Here is a 20,404-nt window from a genome sequence, read left to right as displayed (position 1 = left end):
CGACAGTAACTCTTTCCACAAAACACGTTCAAGTCGTGTCTGTAACACCTTCTTCCTATATTGGTGTAATTTCTGTAAGACTGACCGATTAATCATGAGGTTAAAGTCAAATCTACCACATTTGGACTACCAAGATAGATAATCATATTCATAATGGTCGATACATAAAAAGTTAGAATGTAATCACAGCTCAATGAAATGATGCAGTGACGACAGTCTGTGGCTATTCAGCCACAAGACAGTTTATGTATAGCGTTCAATCTTGTCCGCAGAGCTGCACTTCATTCCTGCTATAGTCACAAAATACCAACTTTGGGTAAATTTGCACCATAGAAGAATGTGGTCTGCTCAATATGTGATTCATCACTGTACAGATGCAGTTTAAAAGAGACTTGTCTTTAATGCTATATGTTGAACGGTTTTGTGAAAATTGATAATGTTTATCATTGGTGGTTTCCTAAAGAAATTAACTTAGATGCTGCTGTAGAATCAGTTATACCATACTGGAGAAAAAAAAATAATGCAACACTTTTGTTTTTGCTCCCATTTTTCATTAGCTAAACTCCAAGATCTAAGACTTTCTATATACACAATAGGCCTTTTCTCTCAAATATTGTTCACAAATTTGTGTAAATCTGTTAGTGAGCACTTCTATGCAGAGATAATCCATCCACCTTACAGGTGTGGCGCATGTAGATGCTGATTAGACAGCATGATTATTGCACAGGTGTACCTTAGGCTGGCCACAATAAAAGGCCACTCTGAAATGTGCAGTTTTATCACACAGCACAATGCCACAGATGTTGCAAGTTTTGTGGGAGCGTGTCTGTGGTTGTGAGGCCAGTTGGATGTACTGCCAAATTCTCTGATACGTCTTTGGGGATGGTTTATGGTAGAGAAATTAACATTCAGTTCACGAGCAACAGCTCTGGTGGACATTCCTGCCGACTGCACTTTCCTTCAAAACTTGCAACATCTGTGGCATTGTGCTGTGTGATACAACTGCACATTTTAGAGTGGCCTTTTATTGTGTTCTGCCTAAGACACACCTGTAATGCTGTCTAATCAGCATCTTTATATGCCACACCTGTAAGGTGGATGGATTATCTCGGCAAATAAGTAGTGCTCACTAACACAGATTTACACAAATTTGTGAATAATATTTGAGAGAAAAAGGCCTGTTGTGTACATAGAAAAAGTCTTAGATCTTTGAGTTCAGCTCATGAAAAATGGGAGCATAACAAAAATGTTGTGTTTATGGTTTTGTTCAATGTAAGACCCTACTATCTGCATTTAAAGTGGAAAATCAAACACTGACAACTTTTTTAATAGAGACAAACTGCCATCACTGACTATGATGTCTGGGTCTAAAGACGGTTTTCCATTGATAAGTATGACTCTAGTCAGTTCTCGTCTTATTGGTCCTTCTCAGGTGTAGCTGTATACCCACTGTGACTTGTTTATCCACTTTGTGGGTGGGATCATCATTGCAAAGTGGGTGGGCATCATAACAGATCATTGTGCACATTGCTATGCCAATATAATTTTCTGCAAAAGTCGACAGTCAGTCATGGACAATTTCAAGCTACTATTTTTCATTTTGATCATTCTGCTATTTAGAAAGAAGACAAGATCATCAGATTAGTTTGCAGTTATTGCTATGCAGGTTTTCAAGTGACATAACTCTGCTAGCCAATCAATGGCTGCTGCTTGCTCATGTCAAAATCGTCTTCTCGGAGCAGTTTGCTTGGAATCACGAACAAGATGGTTCCATAATCCAGGCTGCGTGGGCAGACCCTTAACTACTGCGGTGTGGTGCAGAACCAATGAGTGTTGAGGCTGTGGGATGGCCCCATTAGTGTGTCCAGTATGAAGGGATTAAAGAGTGACATGAAGCTGAAGCATGCCAAGTTAAAGATAAGAGTGGCTAAAGGTGTCACAGCTATTTGAGCCAGGGTTTTATGTTTAGTCTTTGTCACCTTTGCTCTTTAAAACCCTTGTTGGTGTGCGCTCTGCTAGTGTCTCCAACCTCTGCATGAAATCTGTTTTAAAATGAATTAACAACACTAAATGTGTTCAGGAAACCAGAATGTGAATAACTGTGGCTAGACAGATACCATTTTACCAGTGTATTACTGGGTCTCGGGGTGCTGTAATTCACTGTTTGAGTTCACGTGGATCTCTGCTGAGGAGAAACAAAAAGCATAAGGGCAATAAAAAGGAGGTTACAACCTTGAGTCCAGTGTGCTACATTACTTTTACACTGTTTATCTTTCTTTTCCCTGCTGAACAGGCTCATTGGGATTCTAGACAGGCCATGCAGTAATGCCACTTTACCCCAGGCAGTCCCTGTTTCCTAATTCTCCTCGAGCTGTGAAGGGATAACCCTGACCCTGAGCTAATCCCAGATTAAACAGGAGCATAAAGCGCCTCCTCTGCTAACCAATGACCCGTGATCTCTTTGTTTCTCCTGGCTCCTGTCCAAGCAACCCTGCTGACCAGCAAGGTAAGGTTAGTTTTGTCAAAGTCTCAACCAAAGACCAGACTCAGAAAGTCATTTCTGAAAATCCCTGACAGGTTCAGTTATGCTGAGGAAGTATGACTAAAACAGACTTGTGGGATATGCATTTCTTAAAAATGTCTTTATTGATGTGCAGGCTTTTAAATTAATACAATTTATGGCATTTAAAACAGAGGCATATTTTTACACATGTGACTCATTAAATTCTCAAAAGGAAATATCTACTTCCCTAAACATGTCTCCAAATTCTGCATCCTCCACAGTTAGACATCTGCTCTTCATCACTTTTAAAGAGACCAAAGTCCTGACAGCGCACACCACTTACCTAAAATGTGAAAATTGTCATATTTTGCTGACAAAATAGGAGTAGTTTGTGTTTGGATCCACTGGTGCTTCTTGCACTAAAGCCTGTGTGTCTGCTGTTACAGGAGTTTACATAAAAATGGGGATAATGTGGACCTCCTCCCCCTCATCATGTCTCCCTGTCCATCAGCATGCTGGACTTGGCAGACAGCAGGCGAGGGGCTTAGGTGATGGGAGCCAGAGGCCCTGTGATAAGGCCATTTCTTCACATGAGAGCTCATCAGAGCTGACAGTGAATACAAATTGGTGCCATTAGCAAAGAGGGGGAGTAGATGCAGGGGGTATGGAGAACTACAGTGGCTTCTAATTATAGAGTGGGTGATCCCCCAGGTCAGCGGTGGGAGTGTAAGGGCATGGAGGGGTGCAATCGTAATGATGTGGCAACGTTGCTAAACAGCAAAGGTGTCACACCTCCCATTGACATAGAGCGTTGCGGTGCATCTTCTGGATGCTGTGAGGATGAACATGATGGTTAATGATGTGTGATGTGGGACCACTTTTAGACCATGTCCATTATTCTGTTTACAAGGAGGATCACATCTTTACCCTCCAGGGCAGCGCATAGCAACAGAGCACCAACAACATGAATACAAACCATTCAGTTGACTTGCTTTATAATAATATTGTGCTAAAGATTATTTCTATTTATTTCTAAATGCTTTCTGACAGTTAGATTTAATTATGGTGTTAAATATGATCCTCTGAATATACTTTAATTCAATGTAAACAAGATAAAGTATAAAACTCAAAAGGTTTTAGGTCTGTTTAATAAAAAAAAAACATAATCACCTAAAAGTAGATAAAAACATAGTATACATAAAACATTTAACTTGTTTGAGCTCTATGATAAACATTCAACCTTTTCTGGGTGTAGCCTGCTTCTCGCACAAAGACTGGAGATAGGCACCAGCTCCCCCACAACCCTGAACCGAAGAGCTAGTAATAAAGGTGGATGGATGGATGGATGGATGGATGGGTATTGGATTAGGTTTATTGTAAAAGTAAAAAAATGAAGCTCCTTTTTCTCCACCTAGATGACACAAGAATTGACAGTTTCTTGTAACTATGAGTAGGGGTGTCCTGGTACAAGGTTTATTTATTTATTTATTTATTGCAGACCGAAAACAAGTACAAGTACATCAGTTTGGGCACTTGCCGATACTGATTACCAATACTGAGTAGTTAGTTTGTACTTAAACATTACACATGATTTTGGAAACCCATTTAATTTATTATGAACTGTCTGCTGTCTTAATTTCACTCTTGTTTATCTTAAAATATTTTTAAACTATGGACACTTTTTATATTTTGTCCTTGGTTACTTGCAAATTAGTTGAGGAAATTATATTACCAAGCATAAAAGTGATATTGGGGCAAAGTATTGAGTTGCTTTTATAAGTACAAGTTGAATATTTTGCATGATACAATACCAGTAACAGGACACCACTAAATGTCCATACATCCTGTCATGAACCAGAGGCCGGATCGCAAACAACAACAACAACCACTGAGAGGGTTAAAAGATTTATTGTGAAATAAAGTAAAAAACTCTGGAGTAGGTCCGGTTCTGGGCTGGTTCCGATCTTCTGATTGGTAGTTCGAGATTGGGTAGTGTTGTAGTGGCGGGCTGCCAGTAGAAGTAGAACTGATGTTAAGGTCCACTGGAACGGAGTCCAACAGGCTTGCAACTAAAAGATAAAGGTTAGTAGATGCAGGGGGAAAAAGACTAATTGGGGAAATGAATCTGTGGGAATTAGATTCAGGGGTAAGGATAAGTCCGTGATACAGAATGAGCTTGACCTTTAATCCGTGATCCAAAAAACAGTCAGAAGGGAAAGGCAGAGTCATACCGTGAAGTCAGTTGTTCAGCAGAAGTATCCAGTATGTGATCCAAAGAGAGAGTCAAAAAACAAGAGCATGAGTCGGTACCTGATCAGATGAGCAAAAGCAGACGAGGGCTGAGGCAAAAGCGTGGTCGTGGTCAAGGCAAGGGTCATGAACGTGATGAGTCAATCAATGGAATGCTGGAAAGTCTACTGCTGATGAGACAGGATAGAGAATCTGGCCCAGACTGAGAGGAATGAGTGAGCTTAAGTACTGACTGGACCAGGTGGTGGAGCTGTGGGATAATGAGCGGTGACAGGTGACATGAGTTGAGTGATTACTGAGTGTGCAGCATGACAGAGGAGCTGACAGAGAGCAGAGCTATGACAACATCCATTATATTTCCATTATCCATTATCTTATCTAGGACAGCACGGTGGCGCAACTGGTAGAGCTGCTGCCTCTCAGCGAGCAGGTCCCTGGTTCAAACCCCGGTCCAGGGGCCTTTCTGGGTGGAGCTTGCATTTTCTCTCCGTGCATGCGTGGGTTTTCTCCGGGTACTCCGGTTTCCTCCCACAGTTCAAAAACATGCGCGTTAGGCTGATTGGTAACTCTAAATTGTCCCTAGGTGTGAGTGAGAGAGTGAATGGTTGTTTGTCTCATTTGTCTCTATGTGTCCCTGTGATGGACTTGCGACCCGTCCAGGGTGTAGATGAACATATGCATGATATATTCATAAATTAAACGAGTTCTTTCATTTTTCTGGACTGTATATAACGTGCATTGAATTTAATAAAATGTATCGTGAGACGTTATTTATCTTTGACCCATCAAAATGAATGTGGTCATTTATTTACAGAATCAAAGTTTAACATCAAACATTTACATCAATTTGGCACATTGAAAAATAACAACATGGCTGATTTTAGCGAGCTATACAAGTGATTGATTATCCACACGGCGGTGGATGAGCACTTTACACAGACATTTCTAAAATATCTGGAATGATTTCTACTTGATAGAAGAATTTTTAAAGATGGAAAATGAAGTGAAAATGAATACAGCGGTGGTGGGATGCATCACAAACAATGATGAGTCCAGCTACAGGCAAGAGGTGGAACACCTGGAGAGCTGGTGCAGAGAGAATAACCTTCACATCAATGTGAAGAAGACAAAGGAGATGATTGTGGACTTCAGAAGGAACAAAAACACCTACACCCCCCTGAACATAAGAGGATCTGCGGTGGAAGTGGTCTCCAGCTACAAGTACTTGGGTGTACACATGAATGACAACCTCAGCTGGAGCAACAACACCACCAGCCTGATCAAGAAAGCTCATCAGAGACTCTACTTCCTCAGACGGCTGAGGCGAGCTGGTCTGGGAAGCTCAGTCCTCACCTCCTTCTACAGGTGTGCAGTGGAGAGCATCCTGTGCTCGAGCATCAATGTGTGGCATGGAGGCTGCACAGCTGCAGAAAGAAAAGCTTTGCAGAGAGTGGTGAATGCTGCACAGAAATATGTTGGAATCAGTCTCCCCACCATCACAGACATCTACACCTCCAGATGCAGGAAGAGAGCCGCCTGCATCATGAAGGACCCCACCCACCCAGCACACACACTTTTTGCCCCACTCCCCTCAGGAAGGAGGTTAAGGAGCATTAAGTGTAGAACCACTAGACTGAGGAACAGCTTCTACCCTGAGGCTGTTAGACTCATGAATCTCTAACTAGAATAATCACTGTGTAAAACCATATCATGTTGCTGCTGATCTGTTTCATGTTGCTGCTGATCTGTTTCAATGTTGATGTGTTCATGCGTGCACATCTGCTCACAGACTCATGTTCATGTTTGTGTTGATGTTCAATGTTTTATGTTATGAGTGCTTAGTGTATATTTAGTTGATGTTTTTCTTAGTTCATATCTTAGATGTTATTACTGTTTTTCTTATACATTTTATTGTTGGATGTAACTGGGACCCTGTGTACATAATTTCGCTCCACCACATGTACCACATGAGGTGCGAATGACAATAAAGAAACTCTGACTCTCTGACTCTGACTCTGAAGTTTAAAGGAAGGGAGATGGTGTATGTATGAGTGAAAAGTGTTGACAGCACGACACCCTCCATCCGACCCAGCTTTCCTCGGTACGCTCGGTAGTGGACTAGACTCATTACCTCTCTGAAGATGAATCAGCGGAAGAGGAGCTCCAGTTAACGCTACCTTTCAGCGTCTCCGTAGGATGGCAGAGATACATCCGGAGTGGTGACGGGACTTCGTCAACAACAGTTCACCTCAACGAGTGGACTTCACATGAGTGGGGTTCGTCCGAGTTCCACTCAGAGGTGGAAGATGTTATAATCCCAATCTCGGAAGAGCCTTATCATGGCTGGACTTCTGTTCTCCCAAACGACTGGAGCTGCAAACTCTCCAGCCCGACTCCAACGGCCACTCACAGAACAGCCACTTCACAGAACTGGGAGAACTAGGAAGTACCGACATTTTAAAGGGCTCTATTTCCGGTTCATTTGGGAGTTTTCTTATTGGTCAATGTCGACCAGACAGGGGTGTGTTTTGTGACGTAAAAAGGTTACTAGAAGTCAGAAAACAGCAAGAATGTTATGGAACAGATTGAAACTGGTTTTCAGACAGACGAGAGAAATGTTTGGGCGAGTTGGCGGAAAACAGCTGCCAACAGGTGCCAGCTTCTCTGTTTACGTCTGAGAGGATTTAAAAACAAGACAGTTGTTCCAACACTTGTCTGCTTCGACTCCGACCTTGTATCAAACTTACACTGCTCATTCAAAGACAGAAAATCAGAAAATGCATAATTACTCTGTAACAGACCTTAACATGAATTCTAACTTTGCATGAGGATTAAAAATAATCATTGTTATTGTTTTACAGTTAATAAAAATTGATTAGTTCACTGTAACATCTAAAATGTTTGAACTAAAACACTTTGATTATCAAACATTTGTAAAACAGTAATGATAATAGAAAAGAGAGTGTTCTTTCACTTGAATTTTCAAGAAAGAAAGTCTCAGGATGGGTGAACCTGTATTTCTGGATTCAAATCAATGAAATGACAGTTTCTGTCCCACAAGGTGCCTAAGGTCAAGGTTTCGACATCAGGCCTAGTCCACTACAGTGGTGTACCCCGCCCCCCGCACAGTGATTGCTGGACATGGGCACCGGCAACCCCCGTGACCCAAAATGGAATAAGCGGGTAAAGATAATGGATGGATGGATTATCTTATCTAACCCGTTAATTTCCTTTTTGGGTCATCATGGCAGTCGCTGTGCGAGAGGCAAGGAACACTGGACACATCACAAGTCCATGACAGGGACACAAAAATCGTTTTGTCATTGATAGGTGCGACTCCACTCGGCTCTTATCTTATCAGTTCTTCTCAGGTGTAGGTGATTTGCCACTGTGACTTGTTTTCCCACTCTGTGGATGGGATCGTCAATGCAAAGTGGGCGGTTTTGTAACGTGATTGTGTTAGAGCCCCTCCTCACATTGTGGTCCATAATCGCCTTATAATCAGACTTCAATTTATTTCCTGGCACTGTTGATGAGTCTGGGTGTAACCATGCTGCGCCATTATCTCTCTGTAAATGCGCTCATTTCTTGTGGCGCTGTCCATCAACATGATCAGAGAGGTTCAGTTGTAGTTTGCAGTTTTGCTGGGCAGGTCATCCAGTGATGTAGCTCCAATGACCAGTCAACGGCTGCTGTCTGATGTCAAAATTGTCACTTTGAAGCAGTCTACTTGGAGCCCCAAACAAGACAGTTTCATAAACTGTGCTGACCAACAGTGGGCAAGCCCTTAACTGGTGCAGTGCGGTGCGGAACTGATGAGAGTTAAGACTGTGGTAAGGCACCAATAGATACAAATGAGACAAACAACGATTCACGCTCTCAATCTCACCTAGGGACAATTTAGTTACCAATCAGTCTAACATGCAAGTTTTTGGTTTGTGGGAGGAAACCAGAGTACCCAGAGAAAACCCACGCATGCACGGAGAGAACATGCAAACCACCCAGAAAGATTCCCTGTTCAGGAATCGATCTTACAACCCTCTTGCCATTAAGCCACAGCCATGACAATTGCGCCAATGTGTCACTACCACTAAATATGATTTTTTTTAATTTATTATAGCATTCTATTAATTTGAATTCATAAAATATAAAGTCAAATTCTGACTACATAATTTTGGCTTTTGTAGACAAAATCTTTGATCGTGACCTTGAATTGACGACTGTGGTTGTTCAGTGTGACTGACTCACCAACAGCAGATTAAATTTTCTTGACCAAATACAACCTACACTAAATATCACAGATTTTCAAAAAAATTCTGAAAGTAAGATCAAGTCTTTTTACCAGCCATTTGCACATTTACAACTTTCTTCATCAATATCCCCCCTTTGGAATCCGAAACTAATAACATGAGCGTTAATGCTAGCGCCTAATTTTAATTCATTGTTGGATATCTCTGTTGGTTATCTGTGATGTAGGAAATTCCAAAGCAAAAAAACATTGAACAGTCCTCTTTCATTTGATTTCTTACAGTATGATATGTGTCATGTGCTATGCTACAGTATGACACGTACAAGTCTTACAATAAAAAATAAATTGAAAAAATCTAAATTGTGCCCTTTTCTCTGTCACAATAAGAAATAAGAAAGCTCAAAGTTTGCTTAATCCACTGGTTCTAATCATAAACTAAACTTGAGTTTAGATTTCACGTCACAGTTTTTCATTATTCATATTTAATAACTAATTACAAATTATGCAGTGATATGTACGGTGTTCAGGTTTTCCAACATTAATGTTCATCTGCCAAATCTGGTATCTGTCATTTCTAACAGATTTTTTTTAATTTTGGCAACTACTTTGGTGTAACATAGAAGCAATTCTCAGCTGTAAATGTGAAAAATGCAGTCTGCAAATAGAAACAAAGATTTCTCAGATAATTTACTAAAAATAGATATATTTCATCTGAAGATTAAATCGATAATCATCATTGATACTAAAAGAGCATTGCACTAACTTTAAGCTGTTATCTCGTCATAGCGACAGCTTGAAGGACGATGCCTGTGCTGGCTTTGATAGAAGTAAGCTGCAGAGCCTGTCGCTCCACCAGCAGAAATCCACAGGAAGCAGCACAGCTTGAAGAACCTAAAGAGAATTCCATTCCTCTGCAGGTCGGCCTGTTTGGCATTACCTGTGGGTCACATCATATCTCAGATCTTGTGCTTTTGCATATTTATCTGCTGAGCGACACATCCTATCTAATGTGACACTGTGGCCACTATTTCCCTCTGCATCACAGAGTGACTGAGCTGAGCTTCTTATTTAGCAGTGCGATCAACCACATGCCCACTCCAGTAATCATACAGGCATTCTTTAACAACTCTGTCACTTCTCCTCTGGCTTTGAAGCGTACAGCTAACACAAACTAAAATAACTCGTGTAAATGTTTGACATGGAAACAAGTTGTGCTGAAAGAAGCCGTTGAATGAGAGCTGAAGGTGCTGTGGGCCCTGAAAGTCGTAGAATGAATGTGTCTCTGCAGGTGGTAACTTGGGCCTCCAGTGTGCACAACCATCAGAAGACTCTTTAATCTCCATCTGCATGTTTGTATTGCTGTGATTGCCCCTATTTAAGGTGCTTCCTTATCCTGCAAATACAGGAAGTCACTGTGAGAAAGTAGATGACGATAAGAGAGGAAAAAAAACCAGCTGCTGTCAGATGGAAGCATATGGATATAAACCTGGACATAATATACAGAACTCAATTTATATGTTAATTGAATATATGTATTTAAATCATAATCTAATCAGTTTAAAAGCACATTGTCACATTATATTAAAGGAACGTGCAAAATATAGCACAAGATGACACTTTGGAGGATTTTCTTTAGCTTCTATGAGGATGTTTTGCAGGAAAGTGTTAAATCATTAGCACAAAACAGTGAAACACCACACATCAGTCAACCAACTTTGATGCATTTTAAAAAGTTCATTGCTTATATACATTATATTTTGGTGTCCAAAAAAGTTCAATCTGGTCCTCTGGACATTCAAAAAAAACAAAAAACAAAACAAAGCAAAAAAGTCCCCCGGCACAAACAGAGTAATATTGTGTATGCTATTCAGTGTCAGGAGGGTGATCAGTCTTACATCGGGGAAACTAAACAGCCACTGGCCAAAAGGATGGCCCAGCACAGAAGATCAACATCATCAGGCCAGGATTCTGCAGTCTACACTCATCTCCAGGCCAGCGGTCACTCTTTCAGGGATGAAGATGTTCACATCCTGGACAGAGAGGAACGATAGTTTGAGAGAAGAGTAAAGGAGGCCATCTTTGTGAAAAGAAATCGTCCATCATTAAACAGGGGTGGAGGCCTACGTGTTCAAATGTCTCCCTCTTACACTGCTGTGATTGCTAGTATCACTCAACCCTCTGTGAATAGTAAACAGCCATCAGTGTGCTAATGATCCATTGTAAGGCTGATGGTCCTTCGTGACCATGTGAGCAGCTGGTTTTGGTTGTCAGCAGCAAAACTGGTTGATCCACTCTGAGACGGTGCTATTTGAGAGACTGAGCTGAATACAGCACCTCAGACTGAGGAAGTCTTTCGGATGAGAGACGAAACATTTCTACATTTTTTTTGCTTTGTTTTGTTTTTTTGTTTTTTGTTTTTTTGAATGTCCAGAGGACCAGATTGAACTTTTTTGGATTTTTCTTCCAGGATTTTTGAGCATGCATCAGGATATATATTTTGGTGTCTTAGGTTGTACCTTAAGCAGACATGTTCCCTGTCTGCACAACTCTGGAGATGTTTAAAACAGAGATTTTCTGTTGTGTTTGCATTGTCTGTCACTTCAGTTTTTTGGAGAGAAAAAAAAGCTTTTTGAAAACATTTTTTAGAACAGACATTCATAAAATAAAATTGCTGGTGTACAGGTGGACAGGAATAAATGCAAATAACATAACAGAGTTTTGTACAAGTTCACTATCAGAAACTAAAATAACAATGGATCTGTTTTTTAACTACTTTTTCTACATCTTCCTTTATATCTTGATCCTGTCTCTGTTAAACTTTGATTATGTGCTGAAATGGTTACCAACTAAGCATGTCACCGTCAAAGAAAAAACTTTGTTAAAGTCACAATTGTTTTAGGAAGATCATCAGCAAAGCAACCAGTGCTCTTTCATTGTACTTTGTAGTTTTGGCAAGTCATAGCGGAGCAGCATGAGTGTTTCGATATTTTTTTTACTGTTTGGACAGAGATTTTTCTATAAACAGAAAAAATCTGTTTAAAAATATCTCTGGTATAGACTGGACCTTTAGGGTGCATTCACACCAGCCCTGTTTAATCCGCTTTAATCGAACTCTTGCTCGTTTTCCTAGAAAGTCCAGTTTGTTTAGGGAGGTGTGAACGTGCCATCGAGCTCTGTCATGGAACAAAAAGGCGAAGTCTGGCCCGGGCTAAAACCTAGGTCTCGGTCCGGTAGAAGAAAACTCCAGTGCGGTTCGAGTACAGTATGAATGTAAACAGACCGAGCCCCGCTCCACAAGCAAGAAGTGGAATACAGCGCAGGACAAACAAACGCATTTCTCTGACCTTATATGGAGTCGTCAGCTGCCTTGTGTGAAAAACAATATTCTCCATGGTCTTCTGTCTCATCTTCTGTTCATGCTGAATCCATTTTTGAAAAATGACAAAATATAACTCCTAAAACTGCTAAAACTTGATGCCACTTCGTTTTTGTTTTTATTTCCAGAAGAAGAAGATGTGTCTTCAGAGGTTTTTGTGTCGTTTCTTTCAGTAGTTCTTGGTGCAGCGCCCCCACAGGCGAGCGGGGGAGGCGAGGTTGGTTCAACAGGTTGGCTCAACTGCACAGTGCAGTGTGAATGCAAACACACCAGCTCAAATGTAAACAAAATGTCATGAATATTGGTCCCCAACCGAACTGAGTCTTCCGGACTATCAGGTGTGAATGCACCCTTAAATTCAATCAAATGGCATTTTTGCATTGTAATGCACGGCCTGATCTTATCTTCCCCCGGTCATGGTTGTGTTTGCTTTGAGCAGAGTGCTGCCTCGATGTGGGCGTGGATCATCATAACAAAAACAAGTGATGTCACATTATTTACGACAATTACAGAGGAATACAATCACGCCATAATTTGCGCAAGGTACTTAAACGTTTTGGGAATCCATATATATAGCAAAACCAATAACAGCAACACAGAGATATCTCTCTCACACACACACAAACCCAACAGCAACACATAAATGGGGGGAATGAGCCGTTGCTGGAGGATCTCATCTGTGACGTGTCTTTGAAGTGTTCTTGTGCTGGAGTGGAACAGCTCTTCAGAGATGCAGAGGAATAATATCTCTCTCTTATCCACAGTTTTTGCTTTGTAACGTTGGCAGCATTCAAAATATTTGCCGAGGATTCTTGACAAGGTTTTCCTTTGATGCGTGAGAGCATGTCACCTCTCTCGCCCTCTCTTAAACACGCTAGTTATCACTCCTGCCACTCTTGTGTGTGTGAAATAACACACCTCTTTCTGGTGGGTTGGAAAGTGCCTCAGGGCCTAAGCTCAGGTAGAGCATCTTGTTTGTGAGTGTCAAAGGCTCCTGGGGGATTTTGTCACTTTAATACATTATCTTGGCATGATGAACCTAACATTTTTCAACAGGAAACCATTGAATTTTAATTGTTTTGATTAAAAAGGTCATAGTTTGCATTTTTCATTGCTGCTCAAGACAAAATGGACTTGATCTTAATGGGTCTCGTGTTTCAAATTTTCAGACCACAGAGCTGTGAACTGAGAAGATCATTGTCACGCACTGTGCTCACTGACCCTCCTGTTGAAAACATACCACACATGTCTGGCTCTTCCCATTGCAATCCTCCACACCTTTCCACAGGGAGATCTCCACTTTTCTAGCAGAAACATGCTCTGCTCTTTCACTGGCCGGCGCTTTTAATTTACCTGATTTGAAACCAGAGTAATATGCTGTGGGGAGAAACGCCCATAACGGTGTCATAAGACAAGTGCGTACTGTGCTGTCAAGCGCCGGGGTGTGTAGTTACTCCTTTGTAATCCCAGCTTGCTTTGCTGGCAGCCCTTTTCATCCAGTGTAATGCTGTAAAGACGACACCACCATCCTTAGGTTTCCAAGGCTCGCCTGAAGTGACAGCGAGGTGTTTTATGTCCCACAATGCAGTTTCTTCTCACACATGTCATGTTTGTTCTGTGACTATATCCAAATCAACTTTATCCCTCATTCTACCTCTCCTGTAAACAAGAGTATATACTGGACATCCTAGATATCGAGCTGGTAGCATATAAATGTGATTGTTTTGTTCAGACACAAAGTCCAAATTTTTCATGTCAGTTTTTCACTCTTTTTGGGAGTTTACCAGAAGAGTTCTGAGTGAGATGGGATTGTGTGCAGCTATAGCCAAAGCGCATTGCAAGGGGGGATATGGCTGGTAAAATTCAAGCTTCACCTTCCCTTGTGTACCAGTATGGGACGGGAATTTATTTCATGTACCGTAATACAGCATTATACTGTTTCTTATTTCTGAGTGTTTGCTCTCATGAGTGCGCTATGTGCTCGTGAACTCTTCCTGTCTGAACTTACTTCCAAAGAAAACTTGACCCGTTGGCTATTAAATTAGGATTGGAAGATTTGCTTTAACATGCAGGCCTGCAGCCCTGGAGAGCAGCAGCAGCCAAGTATGCTCTCAGGAGGAGGAAGGGGTGAAGGGGTACTCAGCCTGATATGAAGCATGTTTCCTCTCTATGTTTCAGCACATTTTTAAACTCACAAGAACAGAAAATCACTCAGTTGTAATGCATTAAAGAAAGGGCTGTTTTGCTGTGGAGGCGTGTTCTCTTTAGTTTGACAATAATATTGAACTGTAGGGCTTTCCTTCATGACTATTACAAATCTTTAAGAGTATTTCAGATGTTTGACCTTTATTGCACACAGAAAGTGTTTTGCAATTAACTGAGGAACTTGCTGATCTCTGCACCTTTTGCTTAGTTTTATGGGCCTTTTTCTAACACATGCAGTAAATCAGGGGTGTCAAACTCACTTACAAAAGGAAGCCAAAATTAAAACCTTTTTCAAACTAAGGGCCAATTTCTAAATTAACTCAAGTTAGAACATCTTTTCTTGGTTGCAGGTTTCTCAACAAGAGTTTGTTTGGTCTCATTTGACGTTCTCTGTTGCACTTTTGACGTCATAATCAAAGATTACTAACAAAATTTTAAGTGATAAATGTTTGTTTTTTGTTTAACATATCATCTTGGGGCCCAGATAAGATGTCAACAAGGGCTACATTTGGCCCCCGGGCCTTGAGTTTGACATGTGCAGTAAATAATGCATTGTTGTTTTTGAAGCAGAAATAATATTTGAGTATTCAGTGGTGGGCGCAATTTCGCTAATCCGCTAACAGCTAATAGCGTATCCAAAAAAGTTCAATCTGGTCCTCTGGACATTCAAAAAAAACAAAACAAAGCAAAAAAATATAGAAACGTTTCGTCTCGCATCCAAGAGACTTCCTCAGTCTGAGGTGCTGTATTCAGCTCAGTCTCTTAAATAGCACCTTCTCAGAGTGGATCAACCAGTTTGCTGCTGACAACCAAAACCAGCTGCTCACATGCTCAAGAAGGACCATCAGCCTAACAATGGGTCATTAGCGTAATTAATTATTTTGTTTAGCAGATTAACCTTTTCACTAACTTTAGAAACTTAGTGAAATTAGCTACTGCTAAATTAGGTTTTGCAAACTTTGTCTTCTAACAAAATTTACAAACTTGTTTCTCTCTGTTGTGGGCGTGTCTTAAAGAGTCCGCCAAGCACGCTATTGGCTCACTATATGTACACGTGATAAGACATGATTTGTCAACGCAGCTTCAACTGGAAGGAGACAAAGATGTGACGAATACTGCGTTGCAGTCATCTTAGTGGCTGAGATGATGTAGAGGTAGGGCAGCTGACTCGGGGCTAGAAAGTCGCAGGTTCAACTCCCCGCCATGTCCACATGCCATGGTGTCCTTGAGCAAGACAGCTAATCTCTAACTGCTCCCCAGGCGTTTACATAGCTGCCCACTGCTCCATCTGGGTGCATCTCAGGTGTGATGAGTTAAACTAATTTTGTCATTGTATGGGAACATAGAATGACGACAACGCATAGCACTGATGAACGGTTAGCGGTTTAGCATTAGCAAAGCTAATTTTTGAGTTAGCAACATATGGGTTAGTAAAGCTAACTTTTTGCTTTCTGCTCACGTTTTTCATGTAAAGACCTTTTATCTTCATTTTCAGTAGATGCAGGTCATTTCATAATCAAACTATTTAAAACATGGACGTATAAATCACATTGTGTTTAAGAATTAAAGGCAGGTTAAAGGTTCAAGTCTGCAAAGACACAGTCCTGAGTTTTACTGAAAGTGCCAATACCTGTGTTTGCAATACCCATGAAAGAACCTCAACTTAAAAGCCAAGAGACTTTAATCTTAAAATGTCAACCGTTTGTTGTAGACCTTTGAATTTGAGCTGAAATGAACAGTATTTCCTGAAGCAAGGTTAAAAATGAAGCAATTCTATGGGGTGCTTGCTTATCAATACAGTCTGTAAAAAGAAACAGAAATTATTACTTTGATGGGGAGTTGCTGTATTTCACTTCTCCTGTGATCTGTTGGCTCCTTAGATAAATAATATTATTAACTGACTGTATATGTACCGGTGTATGAATGTTTCTGTATAGTGCTCTGAGACGACTTTGTTGTGATTTGGCGCTATATAAATAAACTGAATTAAATTGAATTGAATCTGAATCTTCAAACAGCATTCAGCAGCACTCAGATAGTGACAATAAGCTAAACTATCTGATTGACCCGTTCAGTGGTGGCCGTTTATCCATCCAAAGTGGAGATGAACCACTGGAACCCTGGAAGTATTGGTGTTCAGCAGACTGAACACTAGGATAGATAACCAGTCACTGGTGTACCTCACTCCTGCACTACAGAACACAGAAGAAATACTAAAAATATTGTTCCGTTTTTAAATGTAAGGGTTGTTGTGCTACAGAAAAACCACACAGGAAAGCAAAGAAAATTTAATATAGAAAATGTTTACATTCACAGAGAACGGGAATAATGTTTCCTTTGTGTATTACTTTCACTTGTAACAGAGACATTGCCATTCTTTAAGGGGGGGAGGTGTTCTTGAAACAAAGCCCCCCACTGTGCATGTGCACATGCGTGCGTGCATACTCCCTGGAGTGAAACTACACATGGTAATGGGCCACTTTAAAAGTTGATCTGGCTCTAATAGACACACTTATACTCTGCTTCCAACCTTTAAATCTCCAGGATATTTCTCTGCTGTCAGGCTGACAAAAAGCACAGCAGCTCAGCTTTTCATATAATTGTAATCTACAACTGCAAATTTGTAGCTGAGTTTGGGAAATGCTGGATTCAGAGTGCAATCTAATATGTCAAGCTCAATAAACAGAGCAGGGATCCCTCACAAATTTGATTTACCAGCTAGTATTTCAAATTATTCAGGCAGCAAATAAATGCTTCTGTTTCCCTCTAGGAATAAAAACATGTTTAACTGCAACCCAATCTGTTCTTTTTAAGTATTCAATGTGGAACTGAGAAAAAAAAGCCTCTCCACTGTTTGTCTCGAGCAGTACAGTTTCTCTGCATGCGTTTCCAAGTTTTTTGGAGCTTGATGTTTTGTTGGCAGCAGCCCTGGCCCGGAGACCTACTGGGCAGCCTGACCTCCAGAGCAGAATCGCAGCCGTGCTCAGTCTGCTGCCATTATACATCCTCGGTCAACATTTCAGACAAGCACAATACTAAGTGGTCCCGCCTGAGGTGAAGGTTGACTTTGAAGCAAGGCTAGGGAAAGGCTGACAGAAAGTGGACTCATGTCTAATAGCTGGAATAACTTAAAGGAATAGATCAGCCATTTGGAAGTGGGTTTCTGTGTGTTTGTGTCTTCCCCATTGTATAGAGCTTTCTGAATGACCTACGTTTAGAGAAAAACAGAAAATGTTCAACAGGACCGATGAGCTAATGACTAATTTAAAAAGAGGGATCACCCAAGTGAATGTTGACATTTTAAAACAACTCCAATCTAAAAAAAATAGCAGTTAATGCAAAAGCTTTTTATGAAACTTTACAACACTGCCATAAGTGTGCATTATACAGTAATTTACAAGGCATTCTATGGTTATTTTAATCATTAGTAACAGCACCAGTGCGATGTAGAGCTTCTCAAGCATCTAGTGGCATTTTTACATTTCAAGGTCCCGCCTGGCTTGGGTCGACCCAGCCCTGGTATTCCCCGGCTCTGTACTGCCTTGGCTGTCTTTGCATGTGGGCAGGATTGTCATAGCAAGAATTCTCAAGGCTTGCTTGATGTCTTTTTTTTTTTTTTTTTTTTTTGCAACACCCAATAATTGAAAGCATGGAACTCATGCTTTTGTTCATCATTCTTTCTCTCATCAAAAACAAGTTAAAACAAAGACATGAAAGGTTGCGTGCTGCTAGAAGAAAAGCAGCAGATTTATTTATGAGAGTGTGAGAGGTCATACATCAGTATTATACTGATGCGGGAGTGCAAGACGACTTAAGAAGGCAAGCTAATGCTAGTTAATCTTGGCTTGTTTATAATATACTGTATAATGTATATAATAGCTTGAAGTCACGCATAGAACATGATCATTAAGACATTCAATGGCCTGCAGTTCGTTTACATCATATCTTCAGCACCAGTCAACCCCCATAAAACCACGGGTCTCTGTGTTCCAACAATTGAGCTGGAAGTGGGATGGACCGCCAATGCAAAGTCTCTGAACCCAGACTGGAACCCAGACTGGACTGACTCAAGCCAGGCTGGGCCTTACAATGCAAAAGGACTATAGGAGTCATGTCTAACAATAATTTAATAATGATTATGCCAGATAAAGCCTAGAATGCAAGATTAAAAGAAGTGTAGAGATCTAAACAATAGAATTTGCAGGATCCGTTATGAAATTTTGATGACTGAAGTTGTTTAAAAACTAGATCTAGCCACTTTAGAAGTGGGTTCATTTGGCTGTTTATTTGTATGTGACCCTTTGATAGACTGACAACCTGTTCAGGGTGTACCCCGCTACTTACACATTGATCACTGGAGATAGGCACCAGGTCCCTTGCAATTTTTCACAGAAATGCAGGTAAAAGAAAATAGATGAATGTTTAGATGTTTGGTCCAGATGGACCCACTTCTACAGCAAATTGCTGCTGTCTTAAAATGACTCTTATTTCAAATTATTCTAGCAGTTTATGCAAACACCATTACTTTAACCTTTATCCTTGCACTACATTTCACATTACATGGTTGTTTAGTCAGAAATATGATTTAAGTTGGACCCGCCCACTGGATGCCTGAGAGGTACTACATTCGGCTGCTATTGCTACTATTTACACTCCTTAAAAAGCACAGAATACTATGTAATTAACCATATACTGTAATGCTAAATCAACGATGATGCAAATGTTTATAAAAACGCTTTTGCATGAGCTGCAGTTAAAGTTTAGACATAGGAGTTCTTCAAGATGCTAGCAGTCCATGTTGGTTTAAACTGCTTTACACTGGCTGTTTGCTCATCAATCCTATTGGATGAAAATTTATAATTCTCTAAAGTCAAGTCCATTCAAGAAGATGTACACAATGTGTAAGGTATAAAAATTTGTCTTAAATAATAATAAATATTTTTAACTTTTACACAGAAACCTACTTAAAAATGGCAGTTATCTATAAGACCACTTTTCAGGATTTTTTCCAGGTTGTGCCATCAGCTTTTTGTCTGCTGTATAAGAAAGCCAACTAGCATGTGAGTCTTTTGCAGAGCTATAAGCAAGATGGATCAGTGGTTAGCACTGTTGCCTCACAGCAAGAAGGTCCTGGGTTCAATCCCAGTTGGACCTGGAGCCTTTCTGTGTGGAGTTTGCATGTTCTTCTCGTGCTTGCGTGGGTTTTCTCCGGGTACTCTGGTTTCCTCCCACAGACCAAAAACATTCAGGCCCAGGCCTCCCTTGCAAAAGAGATCTATGATCTCAATGGAATTTGCCTGTTTAAATAAAAGCTAATAAATATAATTTAGACCTAAAGAACGACAAATAGGGTTGGGTTTTGTATGACTCTTTTGATTTGATCTACAGTACATACGGACATGGGGATAAAATGTGAGGAAAATTTTCATTGGAGGGCATTCTTCAAGTTTTAGATTTGATAGAATTCATACAGGCTGCATAGACATAGAACAAACTGTGTGTTTTCAGATGACTGTGAGATTATATTCCACGTTTCTTTCTTAACATGCAGTTCTCTGTAGGGCGTGTTGTTGCTTCTTGCAGCTCACACTCCCCCCTCAGCTGACAGATGGTCCCATCCAGCTTTACTCTGACAACAAACACTCACTGAGAAGTCGCTGACAACCTGTTTCAAGAAGGACTTTAGCTGGCCCTTGTATGTGTGGGTGTGTGTGGGTGTGCAATACAGTCTTATTTGAACACACAGGGACTCATCATTCAACTTAAAACTCCAACACAAATAATCACAGGATCTGACCACATGGCTTTCCAGTGCACAGAA

The sequence above is a fragment of the Nematolebias whitei genome, chromosome 7, assembly GCF_014905685.2.
Source record: "Nematolebias whitei isolate Nwh7 chromosome 7, NemWhi1, whole genome shotgun sequence".
Taxonomy (NCBI): Eukaryota; Metazoa; Chordata; class Actinopteri; order Cyprinodontiformes; family Rivulidae; genus Nematolebias; species Nematolebias whitei.
Note: the sequence above shows the minus strand (reverse complement) of the source record.